The sequence below is a fragment of the Mesoplodon mirus genome (assembly GCF_964341445.2).
Source record: "Mesoplodon mirus genome assembly, chromosome: 11".
Lineage (NCBI taxonomy): Eukaryota > Metazoa > Chordata > Mammalia > Artiodactyla > Ziphiidae > Mesoplodon > Mesoplodon mirus.
The window spans coordinates 27,748,752-27,762,325 of record NC_138987.1 but is presented as its reverse complement, the minus strand read 5'-3'; the positions used below and the strand labels follow the sequence as shown (position 1 = coordinate 27,762,325).

Here is a 13,574-nt window from a genome sequence, read left to right as displayed (position 1 = left end):
ACCCTGGCCTTCTTTCTGTCCTTCAAGTACATTCTGCCTTTGGGCCTTGACACCAACTCTTCCCTCTGCCAGGAATGTTCTTCCCACTCATTGTAGTACTGGTTCTTTCTGGTTATTTAGATCTCGCTGCAGTGTCACCCTCTCAGGGTGACCTCCCAATCTAACGTTGTACTTAGTCATTCTCTGTTATGTTAACGTGTTTTAATTCTTTGCATAGCTTTTACTGCTACCAGACTTTGTCTTGTTTCTTTTTTTAATTTTCTATCTCTGCTCCCCTCTCCCCTGCCTCCGACCCTCCCAGCTGCTGGAGTATAAGCTTCTTGAGAGCAGGGCTCTACCTCTCGTGTTCACTACTGTATCCCCAGCACCTGGAGCAACAGCAGGCGTGGTGTGGGTGCTGAATGGCCCCTTAGTGATGAACACCATCCATCCCAACCTGAGCTCTTGACAGGAGTCTGGACTTAGTAACCCTCTTGGAATGTGTGAAAGTCCCACTTCTAGACAGGATCCTGTCCCTTAGCTTTGTGTCCACACTGCCCTTTTCTGCCTGTTCTGAGCAGCCACTTCTGGTTCTTAGGGTCCCACATCACTTAGCTCCACCCCTCAGTTCTTTTACCCACCTCAGGCCCCTTTGCTCAGACAGCCACTGCAGACAAATGTCTTGGACTCTGGCCCTCAGCGCTCTCTCTCCCCTGGCTCTGTTTAGTTTTTGCTCCCCAACCCAAGGCACTGTAGCTATGGTTCAGAGGCTCCTGGCGGCCTCCCTGATGCTAAGGGCTGCACCCTTGTCTGCTGTGCTTGGTGTTCAGAGCCTGGAATGCTGCCTGACACATTGGTGTTCACTGAACATTTATTCCGTGCATGAATGGGGATCCACAGAAAAGTTGGCAGAAAGAAAACAAGAGGGTAGCCAAGGTCTGGGTTAGTTGGCAGAAAGAAAGCAAGAGGGTAGCCAAGGTCTGGGTTGCCTACAGTTTGTCCAAAAGAACAGATGAGGAATAAGAATATATTTGTGTCAGACACATTAGGCACAACAGTTTGAAATGTAACAAATGGACAAATGTAGAAGTTTAGATACTGGAATGTTTGGAAAGAGAAATTCTGAAAATGATGACTTTGTGATACCATGTATTTAATTGAGTCTTCAAGTTCAAAAATTCTGTATATTTTCATTTGTATATGATAAGGTATAACTGCACAACACACACACACACACACAGGTATGCTCCCTATTTTGTTCTTTTAACATTTTGTTCTTTCTGCTAAAGCTAGTAATTCAAGACAGTTGCAACAGAGGGCAGAATTGTATAAGAAATTTAAACGCCTTTTATTTCTTGCCTGAAAATCACTCCCAAATACAAATGACAACAATATATGGATTGAGCTAGAGAAATACTCTTTTTTGACTCTCTGGTTTTCAAAATTTACATATGAGGATTAGTTAAAGGCCTTGACTTATTTTTCATGTGGTAGTTTAAGATACTTGGTAATATATGTAAACCTTAATAAAAGCAAAGTGCTGATCCTTTGAGAGAGAAACAGTGAAATATAGAAAATGTATTTAATATTTAACTTGTATCAAGATTAAGTGGTAAGGGGCTTCCCTGGTGGCGCAGTGGTTGAGAGTCTGCCTGCTAATGCAGGGGACACAGGTTCGAGCCCTGGTCTGGGAGGATCCCACATGCCACGGAGCAACTAGGCCCGTGAGCCACAACTACTGAGCCTGCGCGTCTGGAGCCTGTGCTCCGCAACAAGAGAGGCCGCGATAGTGAGAGGCCCGTGCACCGCGATGAAGAGTGGTCCCTGCTTGCCACAACTAGAGAAAGCCCTCGCACAGAAACTAAGACCCAACACAGCAAAAATAAATAAATAAATTAATTAAAAAAAAAAAAAGATTAAGTGGTAAGCACTCTTCGTTCCTTTCCAAATATGCTTTAGGATTATTTACTTTTCTTTCCATTCTAGTGCTGGAATGCAGACTTTTTGAGGTTACTGCCACTGACAAATGCCGATTAATGTCCTTTATTGCGAGATTTCTGAAGCTTCTGGGCAAGACCAATGAAGCAGAAGAGTTATTCTTGAGTGTTGAGCACAGGTTAGTGCAGGTAAATTGGGAAATAATTTTTTAAATCCTTCAAACGTTATTCAATTTGTGTTAGATATTTTCAGGTATCATTTACCTTTGTTTGTTTATAATTTAGTCCACAAATAGAGGAACTAATGAATAGTGAATATAAATAATTATTACTTATGTTCATCAGTGAGGAAGCTTTGATTTTAATCTGTGTCCCAAACTGTATATTAGTGATGATAACCAGTAAATAGATGGGAGTCACGATTGAATGAATGAATACCAATAGGTGTCATTTTGGAGGGAAAAAAGGAATGTGCATAAAACAAAATGGGAACGAGAGTAGTGGGTTGAAATAAACTAATAAAATACTGGTTAAAGAGTTGGTTATAATTTTCTTTTTTTCTACATCTTTATTAGAGTATAATTGCTTTACAATGGTGTGTTAGTTTCTGCTGTATAACAAAGTGAATCAGCTCTACATATACATATATCCCCATATCTCCTCCCTCTTGAGCCTCCCTCCCACCCTCCCTATCCCACCCCTCTAGGTGGTTGTAATTTTCATAAAGATGCTGGGGAAGGTTGATTGATTATCTTGTCCCTCTATTGATTTACTTTTCCTGAAATAGAAACTTTTGGGCTTGTTGAATACAATGAAACTTTCACTCATGACATATAACTGTAACTATTCTTAGGATGACATTTAACTGTCCTTTAAAAAATTATAAATGTTTACCTATTGTAGTATTTTATGGGCCAAGGGTAGTGTAACCCAAGACAAAGCTATTATTGTTTTAAAACAAAGGCCTTCAAATGTTCATAAAGCTCTGTCTCTGTTCCATCAACATACATCTTTCTAGAAGGAATTCTATCTAAAGAGATTTATAAGACTCAAGATCTGCAATCCCTTTAGTGCAGAGGCCACGCTTGTTTACCAATTTTTGTATGTACCATGGTGTCTTACAACCTCTGGTGCTTAGTAAATGTGACAAATGAATCAATGAATCAATTTGAATTTGCCAGTACTTTGTGTCCTTAGAAGGTAGTGTGGAGTGGTGCATCAGCCTGGGCTATTTACAGACTGACCCAGATTTAAAGTGCTTTGGCACTTCCTGCTGTGCGACTTTGGCAAACATTTGAACCTCTGACTCAGAATTCTCATTGTTGAGGGTCCTAATATCAGCCTCATGGGGCTGTTAACATGGTGACGTGAGCGGCAGCACAAAGCACTTCAAACAATGCATGGCACATAGTGAGATCTTAGGCTGTTTTGTTATTACCATCCGTGGGTTAAAAAGTAACTGAGGCCTAGGTTAGAGATAATAAGAGTTTGATTTAAGCTATTTTGACCACTCTTGCATTTTCAGAGAGTAGAGTCCAGTGATTCTCTGATATCTTATTTTGATGATAGAATTTCCCCCTGCACCAAATACTTTTTTCCCCATGAGGTCCAGATTTTCAACACTGACATGTGTCTTTCTGGAAAGCACCAATTATTTTATTAGGTCATCACTGAGTGCCTGATTTCAGCCATTCGCTCAGTCGACCAGTCATTCATTCATCCATGCATTCATTTATTCATCCATTCCCTCATTCACTTAGTCATTCCCTTATCCACTTAGTCATTCCCTCATCCATTCACTGACTCATTCACTCATTCATTCATTAACTCACTAATTCGGTCATCTATTCACTCAGGCATTCACTCAACCGTTCACTCGTTCACTTACTGAGTCACTCACTCATTCATTCACTCAGTCCTCCACTCGGTTAACATTCCCTGAAGGCCTTGCCCAGCCTGAGCTCTGTGCTGGGAGTTGGGATGATAGCAGTAGGCAAGGCGGGCACAGTTTCTGCCCTCATGGAGCTCCCAGTCACTGCCAGCATCTCCAACTGTGATGAAGCGTAACCTGTGGAGTAGGTGGGGTGAAGGGAGAAGGTGGCTGCACGGGAAGCATGACAAAGCTGAGAAGTTCAGAGAGGATTTCCCACTTCAAACACTCCTTCCAGAGGCATCAATCTTATGATTTTATTCTCAAAATATTTTTGCAACAGTTCTTTGGGATTACCCATCATGGAGACTATCAGAATAATTTTTTTAGGCTCTGAAGGCCCTTCCCAAAGAGAAGTTCTAAAACGATTTTGGGCAATAACCACTTCTTTGAAATATGTACTGAACATTCTTGAGGGGAAAGAGCTTATTATTTGTGCTATATACATTCCATGCCAAACCACTTTTGTAATTTCTTCAGATTAGGTTATTTTAAAGTTTTGGTGCAGAGGTTTTCAACTGGGAGGCAATTTTGTTTGTCAAGGACCATCTGGCGATGTTGCAGACCTTTTGGTTGTCACAGCTTGGCGGGGGGCTTGCTAACGGCATCTAGTGGGTAGAGGCCAGGGATGCTCTAAACATCCTACACTACACAGGCCAGCCCTGCCGCCCCCCATGTCACAGTATTAGATGGCACAGAAGTCAATAGTGCTGAGGCTGGGAAACCCTGATTTATAGCAGCAAGTATGCTTGCTAAAAAAGTAAGTCTCATGACTCTCCCCCTAGTATTTCACAGTAGGTGCATCAGGCTGCAGGAAAACCAAAGGATACTTTTGTGAAGGGGCCTCTGTTTATGCATCAGAGGCTCACTTGTTAAGAAAATGTGCAGAGCAGAGCTTTGGAGATAGGCCGGTCTGGGTTGGACACCCTTGTTCTCCTACTGGCTAGCCACGTGAGCTTGGGGGATTGATTTAACCTCACTGAGCCTCAGTTTCCCTGCTTGTAATAGAGGAGTAATAATCCCTATTTCCTAGGGTTTCTGCAAATATCCACTGAGGTTATGCAGTTTAAGAGCTTTGCTCGGTCAGGCCTCCATAGGTATGGCCAGTACAGACCATGACCTAAGAATGCTTCACAGTCACTGGGCATATCAACAAATGTTTACTGAATACCCATGAAGCACAGAACTCAATTCTTGGATCGTGGGGTCTCTGCCCTCAAGAAGCAGATGGCCTGGAGTAAGAGGGGAATAAAAGACATGTCTTCATAAAGAGGATACTGACACTATATGGCTGCATTTGACACACCGATTAGTATTCCTGGCAATGTGGGCAGTGAGACTCAAGGGTCAAAGGACCACTGTGGGCTGGTGGTAGATTGGGAGCTGTCATCCTCCCTGTGACAGGGGATTCTGCCTGACTCAGACTGATTGGAAATGTGGCCATGACATGGAGAGAGATCAAGGAAACCCTGAGGATTTGAATCTGATGATGGACGTGGGGAAATTGAAAGAGGAACATGGATTTGGAGAGAGGATGATGAACTTTTAACATTTAAACTGCTGAGTTTGCAGTTCAGAAAAAATACCCAAGGGGAGTATCCAGCCAGCTGGGAAAACATAGGATTAGAAGTCTAGAAAGAGACTGGAGAGACATCTACATACATGTGAATGCTAAAACCATGAGGAAACAAGATCTCTGAATGACAGTAGGAATTGGTCATTGGAAAATTACCTATCCTTAAAAGGAGGAAAGGGAAAAAACCTGTACAGGAGTGAGAGATTGGAAGAGAATAAGGATATCCTAGTTTCCCCAAATCAAAGAGGGAGTGGCTAACAGCATCAACTGCTCCTTAGAGGCCTGGGCAAATGAGGACTGAAAGAAGGCCCCTGGGTCTGGTGAGCAAAGGTCAGTGGTAAGCCCTGAGATGGAAGGGGGTATATGTGGCAGGAGCCAACCTGCAGGGCTTTAAGAGATGAGTGTGTGATAATGAAATGGGGAAGCACATGTGCTAATACCTGTTTGAGAAGTGTGTCAGTAAAAGGAGAAAGATGAAAAGTCAAGATGGTACCAGGTTCAAGTTAGGTTTCTTCCAGGATTTATGTGTTTGTGTGGAGCAGGAAACAAGCCAGGGAGAGAGGTGGATTGGAGATGCTGGTGGGGACTCTGTGAGGAACACAGGACTTTGAGAGCTTGCAAAGGGGCAGGTCCTTGGTAAGGAGGTTGGGCATCCCTTCCTCTGGCATAGGCAGGAGGGAAGAAAATAGGTGAAAACATTGCTAATTTGAAATTTAAAAGAAAAGGGTAAGTGAGGTATACCAGAGACTATCATTTCCCAATATCTAGTCCCCCTTTTGTAGTAAGTAATGTCCCCACACCCCTCCTGGACTGTTTGGAAAGAAGACTACATTTCCCAGCTTCCCTTGAAGTTAGATAAGGAGCACATGCCTAAGTTTTGGCTGATGGGATGCAATTGGAGGTGCTATGGATAACTTCTGAGAAGTTTCCATGAAGTGAAGGGTGTGCCCTCCCTCTCCTCTTTCCTCCTTCCTGCTGTTTGGATTGTGGCTGTGATGGCTGGTGATGCAACAGCCATTTTAGACCAAGAGGTGTCCTTGGGAATGGAGGTCAGGCAAGGTCAAACAGTGAGATAAGAGGAACTGTGTCTCTGACATTGTGGTGTGTCTATAGCCCTGGGTCATCCACTTTCTGACTTTTGCATGAGAGAGAAATCAAGCCACTGTTAGTTTGGGTTTTCTGTTAATTGCAGCCAATCGTGATCCTAACCAATATCCGAGGGCAATCTTTCAGAGTAGATTTGATCTCAGTAAAGTCAGCATGCAGGCCATCTTGAAGTGGAGGATGGGAAGTATGAGCACTAGGGCTGAGACCTAGGATAGCTGCCAAGAAGGGGGCACTTTGAATGATACCCGTGAGGGCGTGTAAAAGACTATGGGTCCAGGGATTCCACACCACAACCAGCTGCCTCCAGGGCTGAGATCAGTATCTCAGAGTAGGTGTAACCTGTTTGCAAGACACTTATTGGAAAGCTCTGGGCCAAGCCATAGACGGTCACTTTCAGTAGGTGCAGGAGAGCAGAAAGAATACCCTCCAGGGAGCCAGGCTCAGTCAGTCCTGTCCCGGGCTAATATTTCGGTACAGCATAAAGTATTCCATAACCAGTGATGGTGGTAATACTGACCATTTGAATAGGGCTTTATTAGTTACCAAACATATTCACATATAGTCTTGTTAATATTAAGTTTTCTGAAATATTAATAATAACTCATTATTATTTAAATAACTAACTCTCATTTAAAAGATTATAACCAACTAGTGTATTCTTATGCATTGATAAGGTTTTGATAGAGGAGTGATTGAAGGTAATGAAGTTTAAGTACCCCTGAAATAAACATGCTAAACCAGGAAAGGGAATTGAAATTCTAAGCAAAAGTGTATCAAACGTAAAGTTAGCAGATCTCTGGTCACACTTGAATTCAAGGTCCACATAGACAGCGTTTTTAGGTGTTCGTTAGGATTTTAAATAATACCTCTGCTGGGAGCTTTAACAGCTGCAAGACATCATCATGTTATTCTTAACTTCAAAATTTTTCTTTACCATTAACTAACAACTTGTGAAAACATTTTCCAAAATTTATTTTTGGCTTGCAGTGTCTCCCCATAAATGTTTCGTTATAACTCTCATTTTATAAGTATTTAGAATTCCCCAAGAAATGCTGTAAAGCATGCAATCTTTTGCAAGTTCATTATGAAATGAGCCTTTCTTGGGCGGGTGTCTGGCGGCTGTGCCTAGTCTAACGCTGTGTCCCCTCAGGAGTGTGTTCTCTTTCATTTTGTGTAGAGTTGGTCCATGACAGGAATGCTTCCCAAAGTACGGAATGCTTCCCAAAGTACAGTATGCTGTCGGGGAACTCTATCTGGAAATAGAGATGACTCAGGAAGGAAGGCTTCTGGTATTTCCAGGCAGCATGGTCCAACCTGATGGAATTTTCATCCAGCAACTTAAAAGACAACCAGGACTTAGTGAAGCGAAAAGGTAGGGTGGGCACGTGCAGAGGGCATAAACTCTTGTGGTTCAGAGTCAGACTCCTGGGCTCTTCCCACCTGTGAAGAAAGGGAAATGGGTGTGTGTGCTTTGCTTGCTTGATTTTTTGTTGGGCTGCTGGGCGTGTGAGGGTCGACCATGAGCACTCCTCCTTTGACAGACCACCCTTTTAGAATGTTGAAGGCTGTTGTGATGTACCTCACACTGCTTTGAGTAGTAAGAGGGCCACTCAGAGCTCGACTGTGAAGCCAGCCTTTCTGTGTTCAAATCCCACCTCTCCACTTACTGGTTCTTTGCTTTTTATTTATTTAAAAATTTTATTTACTTACGTATTAATTATTTTAATTTTAATTTAATTTTAATTTTTTTGGCTCTTTGCTTTTAGACACAAGACTTAGCCTTTCTGGGTCACAGTTGTCATATCTGTAAAAATATAGGAATAAAAATAGCACCAGGCTTCCCTGGTGGCGCAGTGGTTGAGAGTCTGCCTGCCAATGCAGGAGACACGGGTTCGTGCCCCGGTCCGGGAAGATCCCACATGCCGCGGAGCAGCTGGGCCCGTGAGTCATGGCCGCTGAGCCTGCGCGCCCAGAGCCTGTGCTCCACAGCGGGAGAGGCCACAACAGTGAGAGGCCCGCGTACCAAAAAAAAAAAAAAAAAATAGCACCTACATTGCATGGTCATTGTGAGACTAAAAGCGTTCAAGGGAGACTGTAAAGCACACAGAATGGTGCCTGACACATAGTTAAGTACTCATTCATGGTAGCTCGTTTTCTTATTCTCCAGTATTTGATGCCCAGCGCTGCTACGTCACCACTAACAGAACAAAGACCGTTCAGTGAATGCAGATACTGAGCAATTTTACCCACTGATTTACAGTCAGACTAAACGTAATGTCTAGAATCATGTCATATTTAAATGGCTGTGTCAATTACCTTATGTTGTGTAAGAAAGCACCCCAAAACTCAACAGATTAAAACCAACAGCCAACAAAGAATCATACTCTTTCTGAGCTACAATCCTACTCTTTTTGAACTATAAGCAAAAGATCATCTAGTCCAGCGGCTGCATTATACAGATGAATATGAATATGAAGGAACTTCTCTATGACAGGTTAACTCATGGGTGTGTAGAGCTCAGTCTTTAGGACAGGGAGACCTGGGTCTCTACCACTTACTAGTTGCATGGTCATGACCCATGGCAACATAATGACACTCTCTGTACTTCGGTTTGTTTCCTTAACTCTAAAATGCTAATGGTTTTCACCTCATATTATTGTTGCAAGGAACAAAAAAAAATGGATGTAGAATACCTAGTTTAGAATAAATACTCATCACGTGCAAAAAAAGAAATAATAAAATAAAATAAAACCAACAGCCACTTATTACTGCCCATGTCTATGGGCCACCAAGGGGATCCCCCTGGTCCAGGGTAGGCTCAGCAGATCTGGGCTGGGCTCATGCAAACATCTGTGATCAGCTGGCAGGGCCAGTGGGGCTGGCTGGTCTCAGAGGACTTCGCTCAGATGTCTGGTGGTTGTCTGGCTGGTTGACAGGGTTCGGGTCACGTGCTCCTCATCCTTCGGGAAGACAGCCCAGGCCTGCTCACCTAGTGGCTTGCACAATTCCGAGAGGGAGAGCACAAGTCTACGCCTAGGCTCAGAACTGGCATGACACCCCCTCTGCTGCATTTGATTGGTCACAGCAAGTCATCAGGCTTTATTCCAGGGCAGAGAAAGAGACTCTGGTGCAGAGTGGCATTGCAAAGGGGAGTTGGGTACAGGTTGGCATGGAGAATCACAGCTGTGTTTACAGGCTACTGTAAGATCAAAGGTCACCTTGGGCAAGCTACTTACCCTCTCTGCATTTCACCTGTAAATCCACTTTTAGAGTAACAGTTATCATTCGTTTCATGCTTACAATGTACAAGGCACTTTATGCTCACAAGCTCTTTTACCTTCAAATATACCTCACATGGTATGTATTGTTACCCCACTTTACAGATGAAGAAACTGAAGGTCAGAGAGATGAAATCAACTACGTCAGCTCCCACAGCTAGCACCTCTGGAGCTGGGGGTCCAGGCTAGGCCTATCTGACCCTAAAGCCTGTCTGCATTACTCCTTGTTATGTGGCATCTCTTCTAGCATTGGCATTTATAAAGCTCTAATCCTCCATACATACAGGCTAGCTTCTAAGTCATCCTAATGTAGGCAGGGCTGGTCATGGACATGCTGGGACCTTGGTGAGCAGAGGAAACCAGTGTGGGAACCAGGGACACTGTGGGTTCTGGGACTGGCCTTCTAGAGCCAGCCGGGCCGTCCAAAGCACAGAGTTCCAAGGATTTCGGCAGACCTTGGCCTGGTATAGACAAGTGTGGTTATCCAGGGGGGCGAAAACAGCAGGTGGGGTGGGCTTCTGGTGAACAGGGATGCTCAGAGGTAGATCAGTGTCATTAGCAGCAGCTTTTTGTTGTTGTTGCGTTACGTGGGCCTCTCACTGCCGTGGCCTCTCCCGTTGCGGAGCACAGGCTCCGGACGCGCAGGCTCAGCGGCCATGGCTCACGGGCCCAGCCGCTCCACGGCATGTGGGATCTTCCCGGACCGGGGCATGAACCCGTGTCCCCTGCATCGGCAGGCGGACTCCCAACCACTGCGCCACCAGGGAAGCCCTAGCAGCAGCTTTGATGGGAGTGCACTGTACTTCCGGTCTCTTGACGAGGGTCAGGTGGGGATTCAGGGTCTAGGCAAGCAGATAAAGGGGGAGGGGAGAGGATTCCAGCCTGACCAGGGCTCACACATTCAAAAACTCTTTACTGAGCACCTGTCATGCACCAGACACTATGTTGAGTCCAGCAGCTTGAACAGGACAGAGTCACCAACGCTGCCTCCTAAAGGAGGTGACACATGACACACAAGGGAGCGGACACATGCAGTAATTACAGGCTGTACTAAATGCAGTGAGAGACACAAGCAAGAGATGGAGGTAGAGCGTAAGCAGGGGGAGGGACCACCTGTGAAAGGGTGGTCAAGGGGCATCTCCAGGAGGGGACATTGAAGCTGAGACGTGACAGACTGCAGGAGCCACATGTGGTGGGGATGGGGGCATTCGTGGCAGAGGGGACATCGTGTGCAGAGCCCTGAGGTGGGAGAGGGCTCGGCTTGTCCTAGCGATGAAAAGAGGCCTTTGTGACCTGCTGTGTGTGTGGCGCAAGGAACTATATTCACTGTCTTGTAACAACATATAATGGAAAGGAATCTGAAAAAGTACACACGTGTGTATATATATATATATATATATATATATATATATATATATATATGTATATATGTGTATAATTGAATCACTTTGCTGTACACCAGAAACTAACACAACATTGTAAATCAGCTATACTTAAATAAGAAAATTTTAAAGAAAAGAAGCCTTTGTGAACAAAGGACAGGAGGCAGCTGGGCTCACATCCTTCGGGGCCTCGGGCCCCAGGAAACATTTGGGTTTTATTACCCGTGCGAGGGAAAGCCTTGCAGGAGTTAGGCTGGGGATGACATCGCCTGATTTCTGTTTTGAGGTCACGTTTGCTGCTGCATGGAGAATGGACATAGGGAGACCAGGTACATGGCTGTCCCTCCCTGGTGTACACATGCAAGGCCCGAGGCCCTGGAGCGGGCACTGGGCAATGAATGGGGTGCTACTGATGATGGGAAAGATGCCTTTTGGTAATTTAATGGTAATCCTTTATAATTAATACTAAATTCCTTAGCACAGGGAGGTAAATGTGCTTTGTTTACTCCTAGCAATGCCCTAGTAACACCTTCTTGAAATATAATTATGGTTTGTTCTCTTTCCATAACAAAGTATGGCTTAGAAAACCATAAAACTGTCTACTTTTTAGAAATCTATTATTGTTAGACTATCTAACTTTCAATAACTAGCAAAATTTAGGCCTTTGCAAAGGGTACATTCCCAAGGCAGTGTGTATCTAGGTACAGCCCATTACTTATTAATTAGGTTTATGGGGCTTCTTCACGTGTTTCTTGTTGTAAGGCTGTACCATTTTATTGTTTCTTATTGCAAGGCTGTACCGGCTTGCCTTCTCTAGGACTTGGTTACCATGGTGATGGCTGGTTTCACTACGTCCCTATTCTCACTCTGTTTCTGACCTGTTCATTTGCAAAACAGACTTGGATTTGGTTTCAATCTTTTGCCTCAGCTCCTCAGCCCTATAACTTCTGCACACACACAAATTCATTATAGAAAAACCAACTCCTTGCAATGTAGGTCAGTAATTGATTTATTAAGAAAAAACGCAGCTGTTGGCAGCAAGGAAGAAATGATATTAAATGCCCTGCCTAGTGACATCCTAACTCTTCTGTGGAAAAAAAGCCTCGAGCATCATCTTCTTTGACAAAATTTATTCCCTGCAGGCAGAGTGCTGAACAACCTGGCAAAGTCAGCATCTAAGGAGTACTTAAAAGAAAATCATGTTCTGCAATGTGCTGCTGAAATGTCCAGCTTACTGGACAACAACACCTGTGACCAGGCTACCATGAAATACACTGAAGGTGTTCTGATGTAAATGTGTGTTTCTGCTTGAAAATGTTTTATTTTCTGTACTAGCTGTTACGGTTATGATGAATATACTTAACCCATACTCGCTAATCCATTTCCCAACTCACTGATTGGGTTAAGAAAGGCTGAATTGTAACATTTCCATCCTCTGATTCAGTGGTTCTCAACCAGGGGACAGGCTTGCGCCCTATGGGGCCTTTGGCAGTGTCTGGAGACGCGTTAGCTTTTGTCATGACTGGGGGTGTCGTTATTGGCAACTAGTGGGTACAGGCCAGGGCAGATGGCAAACATTATACAGGACCCTTCTCAACAAACTATCTGGCCCCAAATGTCCATAGTGCTGTGGTTGAGAGTAGTGCCCTAGTTTCTTATAAAGATGTACACACAGGGCTTCCCTGGTGGCGCAGTGGCTGAGAGTCTGCCTGCCGATGCAGGGGACACGGGTTCGTGCCCCGGTCCGGGAAGATCCCACATGCCGCGGAGCATCTGGGCCCATGAGCCATGGCCGCTGAGCCTGCGCGCCCGGAGCCTGTGCTCCGCAACGGGAGAGGCCACAGCAGTGGGAGGCCTGCGTACTGCAGGAAAAAAAAAAAAAAAAAAAAAAAAAAGATGTACACACATCTTATCAATCACTTTGAAAGTCTCAAGTCTCTGCTAATATAAACTGCTCTGCTGTTTTGTATCATCCTGTATAGAATAAAGGATGTTTATGAGCATTATTTTTGGTGGCACAATGAAGGTAGCCAACGTGTATCGTGCCCAGGAAGTCACGCACATGCATTTTATTTTCAGATCTGCTGCCGGAAACGCTTCTCTTGCAAAAATGAAATTTCAAGAATGCTTAAATATCAGGAGAAGTTTGGTGAGAAAAACATCCTAGTTGGAGAAATTATGGAATTTTTTAGCGGATTTACTGTTTTTCCCACTGAGACATAGTGAAAGGTAAGTTTTTATGAAATGTTTCAAGTAGTGTGTCTCCTTTCCCCACCCCCAGTCCCCCCAAAAAACCACACTAGTGACAGGGAGGTCAGGGGTCACTCATCGGGGCATCTCACTTCTTTGGTTCCAGCCTTGTGTAGAGAAACTCACCGTGCCTGA

At 44.3% G+C, this 13,574-nt stretch overlaps 1 pseudogene across 1 annotated transcript in view; it reads left to right on the top strand.

The window, feature by feature from the left end:
* Positions 1-13,574, top strand: part of LOC309812519 (putative tetratricopeptide repeat protein 41) — a 46,843-nt pseudogene that overhangs the window by 10,544 nt on the left and 22,725 nt on the right. Inside the window, exons 3-6 of the transcript in view lie at positions 1,966-2,105; positions 7,723-7,901; positions 12,332-12,479; positions 13,269-13,418. The product of the transcript in view is annotated as a putative tetratricopeptide repeat protein 41 (transcript). The remainder of the gene's footprint in view (positions 1-1,965; positions 2,106-7,722; positions 7,902-12,331; positions 12,480-13,268; positions 13,419-13,574) is intronic.